Here is a 10,288-nt window from a genome sequence, read left to right on the forward strand (position 1 = left end):
GCTTTCCAAAGGAGCCTCTTTGGTTCCCTGTGTCCAGACAGACAACATTATCTAGGGAGGGGGCAGCATGGGGTGGGGAACAAGGGACATCTCCATTCGTACCTTGGCTCCACTAATGCCTTGCTGTGTGATCCTGGGCAAGTCACTTTTAGCCTCTTGGTGCCTCGGTTTCCCTATCTGTACATTAGGGATAATAATGCTTCCCTACCTCGCAGGGGTGTTGTGAGGATGTATCAGTTAATGTTTGTAAGTAACAGTACAGTGATGTACAGTGCTAAGTATTATTAGTACATTGGATTGAGGTCTTGATTCTCCCACCTTGTGTTGGTGCTTCCTGTGTCCTGTTTTTTTCTTTTGTAGGAGAATGTGGTGCTGACAACAGAGCAGGACCAACAGCTTTGGAGCCTATTTTGGCAGCCCAGAGGGCCTGTTTAGACCTTCTCCAGCAGTTTGATCTTCTCTGAGAGCTCTGTCTCCTTGACTCAAAGGTCCTTTTTTGAAACTGTCAGTTAATGGGATCAGTAAGTGCCACAAACATATTCTCAGTGTGACTTGTCCCAGCAGTGGCCCAACCTGTTCCCAGTTATATATGCAGGATATACATGAGTGGTTTAGTCTCATGGTGGTCAGTGTTGAGTGTAGCCAGAGTTGTTTCACTTGGCCCTCAGCTGAAACACAGAAACTGAAACAGAGCTGAACATTTTTCTCCAGCCAAAATTCTAGAGAGTTGTTACAGAAACATGAAGAGAAAAGGCAAATTGAATATAAGCCAACAGCATGCCCTAGCAGCCAGGAAGGCCAACTGTGTCCTGGGGGGCATTGGGCCCAGCATCACCAGCTGGGCAAGGGTGGGGATTGTCCTGCCCTGCTCTGCACTGTGGCAGCCTCACCTTGAGTGCTGGAGGCAGTTTTGGGCACCACAATATAAAAAACATACAAAGCTACTAGAGAGTGTCCAAAGGAGGGCTACAAAAATCGTCAAGGGCCTTGAGGGGAAGCTCTGTAAGGAGTAGTTGAGATCACTTGGTCTGTTCAGCCTGGAGGAGACTGAGGAAGGAACCTCATTGTTGTCTTTAACATCCTCATGACAGGAAGCAGAAAGGCAGGTGCTGATCTCTTTTCTCTGCTGACCAGTGACAGGACCCAAGGCAACAGCATGAAGCTGTGTTAGGAGGGGTTTAAGTTGGATATCAGGAAAAGGTTCTTCACCCAGAGGGTGGCTGGGCATTGGAACAGGTTCTCCAGGGAATTGGTCACAGCACCAAGCCTGACAGAGTTTAAGAAGTGTTTGGAAAAGGTTCTCAGGCACTGGTGTGACTCTTGAAGTTGCCTTGTGTAGGGCCAGGAGTTGGGCTTGATGATCTTTGTGGGTACCTTCCAGCTCAGGAAGTTTATGATTCTATGATTTTATGAAATCTCTGTCATTGTCTCTGAAAAAACCTCAGTTGTATTCTTCAGTACAGGAACACATCCAGCTCACGCTAGGGCTGGGGAAGAGACCATCTAAAAGTTGCATATAAGTCCCTGAAATAAGACAGATCTACCTCAGTTGTGTAAAACTTAAGATCAGCTGGGATGGCACCAGAAGTTCATGTTCTTCAGGTGGGCAGTGGAGAGCAGCTGCTTCCCAAAATCAGGAACAGTGTGCAGCTATGTAAAGGAAAGGGCTGCTGGAGGCAGCACAGTCACCTTCTTCAGACAGCCCTTGGTTCAGACATCGGGGTCACAAATAGTGAGCACCCCTGCCCATCACTACAGATATCTAAGCAATAAATGGAACTACAGCTGCTAGGAAGACAGGGAGGACAAATGAGGGAAATTCTGTAAGTGGTTGTTAACCAGACCAGAAAATAAAGGTTAGGCAGAGATGTGCTTGAGTGCACATAAGGTGTACCTAGTACTGCATAAAAGACAGTGTTAGTAAGGTTCTGATTCTCAGAATTCATAAAAGAGAGATCTCAGAATCCATAAAAGATTCTGTTTCTCAGGCACATGCAGTCTTCTATATTCTAAATACATCACAGGACACAAAAAATTCAAATAGAAGTGACTCTCCCCTACTTCATATTACTGATGACAGTTCATCCTGCAGCCACGTGTGTCTCTTCACTAGGAATGAAATGAGGATTCATCCTGCAGGCAATGCAGAAGAGGACACCATCTACGCAAACAGTCACTGCCCCAGGAAAGCTCATGCGAGCAGAGACAGGCTTGTTACTCATGACCTTAATGTAAGAGAAAGGACATTCTCCAGCCACTGGAGATGTAGGGTCATGACTGTCATTTTGTCTGGGAACAATTTTAGCCTTCACAATGGTTTCACTGACGTACTGTCACTGCATCAGTGCTGTGTATATATTAATATAAAAAGGGCACAGCAGGCTCCAGTCTCCTCAGTTTTTAGCATCTTTCCCTCCAGGAGCACTGCAAAGGGTGGGGGAAAGGGAAGTTTTTGAATGTGCTTAAAAAAAAGATTTCAGAAAGCCTTCAGGTGCCACACAACAACCTATTTTCTTCAGAAAACTGTTGTCCTTACATACACTGACAGCCAGAGCACCTGTAAACAGTGACACTCACACCAGAGGCTGGAAGAAGGAAGCCACCAAAGAGAGAACAGAGTTGGGAACTATTTCATGCAGTGACACTGAGTTTGAGAGAATTATGGACATGGTTTTTCAAATAACTGGTCCTTAGCAGCCAGATGTGAAGGTGTGGGCAGTACAGCCCCACACAAGTTACACAGACGTTGTTGTAAGGAGCTGCAGACACACTGTTGGAGGTAACCATGTCCCCTACAAGTTGGTGGTGTGTTTCTGTGGAGCAGTCAAGTAGCAATGTGAAGATACACATCCTGGAACCCCAAAAAAGTAAACAAAGCTTTAGCTCAGCCAGGTGGTGTATCTGTATGTCAGCAGTACACCACCGTGCAGTACACAGGGGAATAAACACAGGCCCCTACCTATACTCAGCAAGGCTAAAATGTCCTCAGTGCAATGAGAAGTGAGCCCATTCATCCATCTCAGGGTAAAACAGCAAGAACAAAATGGCAGGTGCCAGGCAGAGCAGTAGGACAGCAAACAGGAACTGAGGGTGAAAGGAGAGAGGCTTGAGATGATCATGGGATGCAAAATATGTGCCAAACACAAGTTCATGGGCAGAATGATAATTGAACTAGGAAAAAACTGACCAAAGGTTTAAACACACTATTTCCTGTTCATAACGACACCCAGTTTTGGCAGAATACACAGCAGGGAAAAAAGACAGCGATATTAGATGTGATTTTTCCAGTTGGAGGGGGCAAAAGAGGGGGAGGCTTCCTTCCTGCTGCACAATCATTTTTGAAAGTGCAAGGAGAGGACAAACAGATGCTGTTTGTGGAAGTTTTCCAAATACATGTTAACAGTTGCTGTTGGTAAAAGTGGTTTGAACAAGGTGGAGAGTCTTTTGTTTAAATTAGGGAGAGGGTATGACTAGTTTCCAGAACTGATGGGAAGGCAAAGGTCTGGATATTCTTGCTTACCAGTGAAATCCAGGAGCCTCTAAGATGAAAAGGAGAGTCTTAAGTGCAGAGCAACCCCTTTAGCTGTGCATCTCCATTTAGCTTCCTCAGAATTTCTCTGCAAGCCTCATCTGTGTAAATGTTCTCCCCAAAATACAGCCAGGAGTGGCTGTGTTCTCATACTTCACATAACATCTACAGAGGTTTTACTTGCACTGTTTTCTTTATGCTCAGTCCCTTGATGATACCTTTTTGATTTGCTTTTTATCTAGGAGAAGGGAAGGGGGAGGGTATGCACTGGGTGAAGGTAAAATCAAACTAAATTCAAACAGATCCTGCTGACTATCCATTTTCTCTGGTTGTTTATTCATCTTTCCTCATGCACTCTGAAGGACACTGATGTTCTTCCCAAGTCTCTATGGTGAAATTTCTGATCTGCACAGTATTTTAGAGGCTTGGGCAGGACTTACTTAAATAAGGAGGAACAGTAGTGGGCTAACATGCCCCCTGCGTGGGATTCGGAGGGTGCAGTAAATGATCAGGTTTTTTAATACTATCCATGTGTTTGCATAATCAATTAATAAGATCACTGCAGCTGCTATGAAGTGTATTCCAGAGATTGTTCTTTAGGAGTTCCTCAGTTACTAAGGTGCTGTAGGCTGTACCACCACCCCTCCTGCTCCCCCCCCACCCCCAACAGCCTCAATGCTGCCTCAGTGAAGGTGATGAAAAGACAAGGCACTATCCTGGCTCCTCCCACAGCTGCAGTTGAAGGTAAATTCATGGATACATGATAAGAACATAAGAAACCGGTAGCAGTATGTAACTTCAAGGCAGTTTGCAGCTCATGAGATGGCAGGGCATGGAAGTGGTCCCACAGATGTAGGGAGGGGAAAACCTTTCCTCTCCTTTGCTTCCCAGAGACAGGTGCCCCCTCTGTGACAGCACGGGGCAGCTCAAACTCTGTTCAGCCCAGACAGCTGTGTCTACAGCAACTCTTTCCAGTCGCAGTTGTGGTCTGGAATCAGAAAATAAATTGTAGTGCCCAGGAAATCACTCTACCTTCCTGCTCACTCCTTATCCTTTGGAAAGCACTGTTGTTACATGACAGACAAGGGGGCACATATGACACTATACAGCCATGGCCATGGTGGATGAAGCTACTCTCCAAGAGAGATTTCACAGGCCCTACCACAGCCTCCTTTTTTCCTTTACTGCCAGCCAAGTCATAAACAGCAGCAGCTCTGCAAAACCAACTTCCACAGCTTTTCCTTCCAGAGGGCTCCCCTTCACCCCATTTTGTCAGGAGGCAACATGAGCCTGTGCCAGCTGGTAGCTACCTCTGGCTCCCCATCACTGGTTAGGAAATAATTTGTAATGCAGTCAGGTAGAACTGGCAAGGGCATCAGGAAATAAGAAGAGGAATTTGGCTGGGGCTTTGGGGCCAACACAGATTTTCATATAAGCAATGCCATCAGATCTTCAGTGATTCCATGTGCCCAGGTGCAGAATGCCCAGGACCACTGTATATCCATACACAAGGCACTCAGAGAACTCCCTGTTGTGTTCCACAGCCTACAGAGGAGATGGCAGATGAGCTCGGAAGGGTGAATCACCAGTGTACTCTCTGCGTTGTACTATTTTCTCCTCAGAGCTGAGCTAACAGAAGCATACGAACATATGTTCTCTTGTCTATTGTCAGAGCTTCAAATCAAAACTGTGATTAATCTGAAACTGTACATTTTTGGTATTAGACCCCAGCTTACCTCAGTACTGTAAAGATTTGTTGTTAACTTTGTGTAATGTTGACATCTAAAATGCAAAATATGAGCACTGAAGATGACAGAACAGCTTTCTGTAAAGAAATCTGCCAAGAAAAAAAATCAGTTCAAAAGAAAAGGAAAAATACCTGGTTACTAATAACAGAAGTGATATTTAATATTAAATCATCTCAACCAGTGATTTTTTCCCAAACGTTTATGGAGGCACTCCTCAGTCTATACATATATGAATGTGCATTTGGGTGGGTGCACAAGGGGGTTGTGGGGTGCAGTTCCCTAGAGGGAGAAATGTACAAGAGAGAGCTGGACCTGACCACATCCTGCTGCCCAGTTCCATCTCACAGCAGGAACTTCTCCACTTCAACCATCCTGACATGTTCTTCCCCACTACTTGACTCTCTTGAAATGGGATCAGGGCAAATGCTTGGTTACCAGTTATTGCTGTTACCAGTTCTGAAGCTTTTCTCTGGCCATGAATCTGCCATGAACATAATGGCTTACACATGCTCCCTATGGAGAGAGAGGAAGGAGAAGGTATTCCAAAGGAAGCAAGAGCTTCACTGAATGTGAAAGCCAGCCTGAGTGAAAACTCTCATGACAAATCAATAAAAGCACATGCAGCTCTCAGTCTGGAATCCTTTGAGCAAGAAAGCAGAATCAGAGTATCTCAAAGGACAGTTTAGGTGGGAAAAGGAACACAGGAGAAAGAAACATAGATACCCATACCTGAAAGTCTGAAGGAGCTGGCAGGAGCTCTGACTCCAGGGCAGAGGAGGGGTTTTTGGAATGGGAGACACAAGGAGTGAAATGCAAGAGGAAATAGAAAAATGGAATGTGGCAGAAAAAAATAAAAGATAGAGCTGATAGTACGTCTTCCCACCCCAGCAGGACTTGTGCATCTGGGTACTCAGACTCTGACTCTGGGGGCAGAGGGAGGAAGAGTGAGGCCAGTATCATCCTGAGGACACAAGATTTCAAGAGTGGCTCTCTGCTGGATCTTTAAATGCTGATCCCTTTCTTTTGCCTTTGTATTGTTTTCAATATAGTGAACCAAGAGACAGCCCAAATGCCTTATCCTGATTTATTTCTTAACACATTACAGCAGCATCAGGGCTGGGGGAACAGGGATAACAGGGTCATCATTTTAAGACCTATATTATCTGGAAGTGATAAGCCACCTTCATTATGTTTTTGGGGGCAGAGTTATTCTGAACCCTGAAACAAAGCCAATGACAGCTTTTTTCCAAGGCTGATCTTTTCCTGATGACTTCAAATTCCAGCTCTTATGCCACAGTTGTCCATAAAAGCAGGCTGCTCTTCCACTTTGGTAGGCGGAAGCTATTGCTGTCAATGCTTCAGCTTCAGTAGTTGTCCAAACTCAGATGTAGTTGCACCTGGTTCCTCCTGCAGCAGCATCTTTAACTCATGTTCTAAATGATGTTCAGCATGTGATACTAAAATTAAAATGAGTTTTAATGGCCACAAGAAAAAAAATACATATTCAAATTATCCAGGATGAAACAGATGAACAAAGTGTTTCTCTGATTTTGCTTAGAAAAGACAGCTGGAGAATTTACAGTTGAGAACAAAGGATTTTCACTTAACCAACAATGGATGGTTGGCAGCCAGTTTATCTGCCAGTGTTATTTCGTGATGGCAGCTCAAAGAAAGCAGCTTAGCATGGCCTGGAACAGCCTCAGGGGAAAGCCATGTGCAGGATGGACCGTGTTTTATGGCTCCCTGAAAAGAGCAGGTGATAGAGGTACAGCCTCTGCAGGCTTCCTCCACTTCACACAGCAGCAGTATTGGATTGCAGCAGAACTTTTGGCAGCAGATAAACCCCCAGCTGTTTCATATTACCTCCTACAAACTTCTGGTTAGAGAAATGGCCACATACAAATGGCATATTCCTCACTCAGAAGTGGTCTCCCGCATTTTGTTGGGGCTGAATTAGATCCAAACTAACAGCTTGCTGAATTCAGTAGGTTGTCTTTGAGGCTCAGCTGCCTCTTGGCAGGCTCTGAACATTGACTCAGGGAGAGCATATGAGCCCAAGCATACAAGCCAAGATGCCAGCCCTTTCATGGGGTCCTTTGGATGGCCTCTGACTGAGTGAGATATGGGGGCTGAGCCCGGGTGCTCACAAAAAGCAAGGTCTTGGCATCAGCTGAGCAGAACAGATGTGTGACCCTTGCGTGGTCCAGAGGCCAGGCCCTCACATCAGCTCCCCAAGCTGCAGGGGGGTGTCACGAGGCCAGGGCTGACAGCTGACCAGCACATCCCCACTGCTAACAACCCTCATGGGGTTTGACTCTCCCAGTCTTTGGTGCCTGCACTGTCACCCTGAGGTAGAGGTAGGTCTCTCTTTTGATAAGTCCTTTAAAACTGCAGTATGAAGGACTCCAAACATCAGCAAATAAACTGTAAAAATCCATGAGGTTTTTTTAGAGCTCAGAAGGGCTCAGCTTATCCCTTCTTAATATTTGTGGCAGGCAAGCCTGCCTGCTGTTGTGTCACACAGGCTTGGGCATCCATATAAAAACAGAAAAATAGTTACTTTGTCAGTGGCCCAGCAGAGTGGAAGGGCTGAGCAAGAGAAAACCTTGCCTTGAGCATCACCAAACCAACATGTCACAGCAACCAAACTCAAGTTATCACCTCAACCTGGCAAACTCAAGTTGCTGTTCAACAGGCTGTCAGTATGGGAAATTTGATGTCTGGAAAATTATTTCCATATGACAGAAGACAAAAAACTGTACATAGGAATAGAGTCTGAATCTGCAGTTTACAGGTAACTGCACAGCTTGACTCTCAGATCAGTGGTTGGGAACACAACACTCTCAGTTTGGAAACTCCTGTAACTTGCAGCATACACAGTGTGCTGGTTTTAACTAGGGTAGAGTTAATTTTCTTCATAGTGGCTGGTATGGGGATGTGTTTTGGATTTGTCTTGAACACCAAGTTGATGATATAGAGATGTTTTTGTTATTGCTGAGCAGGGCTTACACAGAGCCAAGACCTTTCCTGCTTTTCATACAGCCACACTGGTGAGGAAGTCAGGGGTGCATGGGAGGTTGGGAGGGGACACAGCCAAGGGCAGTGACCCCAACTGACCAAAGGAGTATTCCAGACCATATGAGATCAGTATATATATATCAGTATATAAAGTTGGGGGAAGGAGGAGGAAGAGGGGCACATTTGGAGTGATGGTGTTTGTCTTCCCAAGTCACCTTTGTGTGTGATGGGGCCCTGCTCTCCTGGAGATGGATGAACCTGTCTGCCCATGGAAAGCACTCAGATAATTCCCTGTTTTGCTCTGCTTGTGTGAACAGCTGCTGCTTTCTCTATTAAACTGTCTTTATCTCAAGCCATGAGTTTTCTACCTTTTACCCTTCCAATTCTCTCCCTGATCTACTGGTGGGGGAGTGAGCGAGTGGCTGCATGGGGCTTGGCTGCTGGCTGGGGTTAAACCATGACACACACTCAAAATTCATATCAACAGAAAAATGCAGAACCCCACAGTATCATTGTTACTGGTTCCCATTATAAAATGAGCTTCTTTTTTTTTTTTTTTTTTTTTTCTCAAGCAATGAATCTCCTTCTAAGACTTAAGCTGTTGTAGAGAGACGTCCCTCTTATTTTCAGTGTTCTGGGACAGCCATGTCCCACTCCACCTGTTATTAGTCTACAGACTGATGTGGAGCTCTAGGGATCCCAGATGTTTACACCTTTGTGATGTCAGATGGACTCACTTCACTAATGAAAAATGACTGTCTAATAAAAGATGAGATCTCTCCTTTACATCAGCAAAGTCCCTGCAGGGACTTCACAGCTCTGTTCACGATGAGCAAGCCAAACCAAGCCATGTCGTCTCATACTATAAACCTGAGGAAGTACCAACTCTGAAAATAGAACTTGAAAAGATTCTCAAGAGAGCATGTACATCACCCCATTACCTTAAGGCAATTAGGTCACATCAAGTTAAACTGCTCCTGAGAGATGTTAATCTAACTTGTTCTCAAAAGCCTCCTATGACAGAATATCACTGCCTTCATGGATGAAAAGTTAAGAGACTTCTTACTACAGCTTTAATTGTCTCCTTTGCAGTGATTTAAACCAATTACTTCTTGTTTCACCTACAGTAGATACGATCAAAAGTTATCTCTGTCTTTGCAGTAAGTCATTATGTTTGTGAAGGGCTCTTCTCTAGGACTGATCTTTCAGCTTCCATCAAGATTTCTTCAACTCAGCAAGTCTTCTGGTTCCTTGCTTGTTCTACTCATTCTCCTCTGGATTTCTTCCAGGTGGTTTACATCTTTATTGGAGTGCAGTGCTAAAGCAGGACAGTTCTCTAGGTTTGGTCTTCCAGCACAAGACAGAGCAGAAGCATTATTTCAGAAGTCTGATATATGATAGGCCTCCTTAGATATTTGCTGTACTAGCAAGACATTATTGACTCATGTTCAAGTCTCACCCCAGATTGCTTTGACTCACTCCAGTATTTCTTCAATGTTGTTGTCATGCCCTTTTGGATTTCTGCAGCCAACATTCCTTACTGAATTGCATCCCATGTGGCTGAGAAATAGTCAGATTCCACAAAATCACACATCACAATTCCTTTTCCATAGAAAGAACAGATCTGTATCTCTGCTTTTAAAAGGATGCATGTGCTCAAATGAAGCAAAAGTAAGGTTCAGCATAAAGTACCAGGTTTGGGGTGGGGAAAAATCAATATATCTGTTCCACTTGTGTACCATTGTTAACAAGTTCTACTGCACAAGCTCAGCAGTGCTTTAGCAGCTACGAAAAACACTTAGAGCTGAGAGTCACAGACTGTTGGGATCTTCACTCACAGTGTCTTTCATCATGCAAAGCAACTCCTTGCTCCTTTAAATTATGTTGCAGAGTCAGGCACATTCAGATCTTCCAAAATAAGCAGGATTAATAATGCCTCAACAAGATTAGAACACTGAGGAACAAATGGCACAAAAATCAAGTGTTCACCACT

The sequence above is a fragment of the Zosterops lateralis genome (genome assembly GCF_965231275.1).
Source record: "Zosterops lateralis genome assembly, chromosome: 6".
In the NCBI taxonomy this organism is placed as follows: domain Eukaryota; kingdom Metazoa; phylum Chordata; class Aves; order Passeriformes; family Zosteropidae; genus Zosterops; species Zosterops lateralis.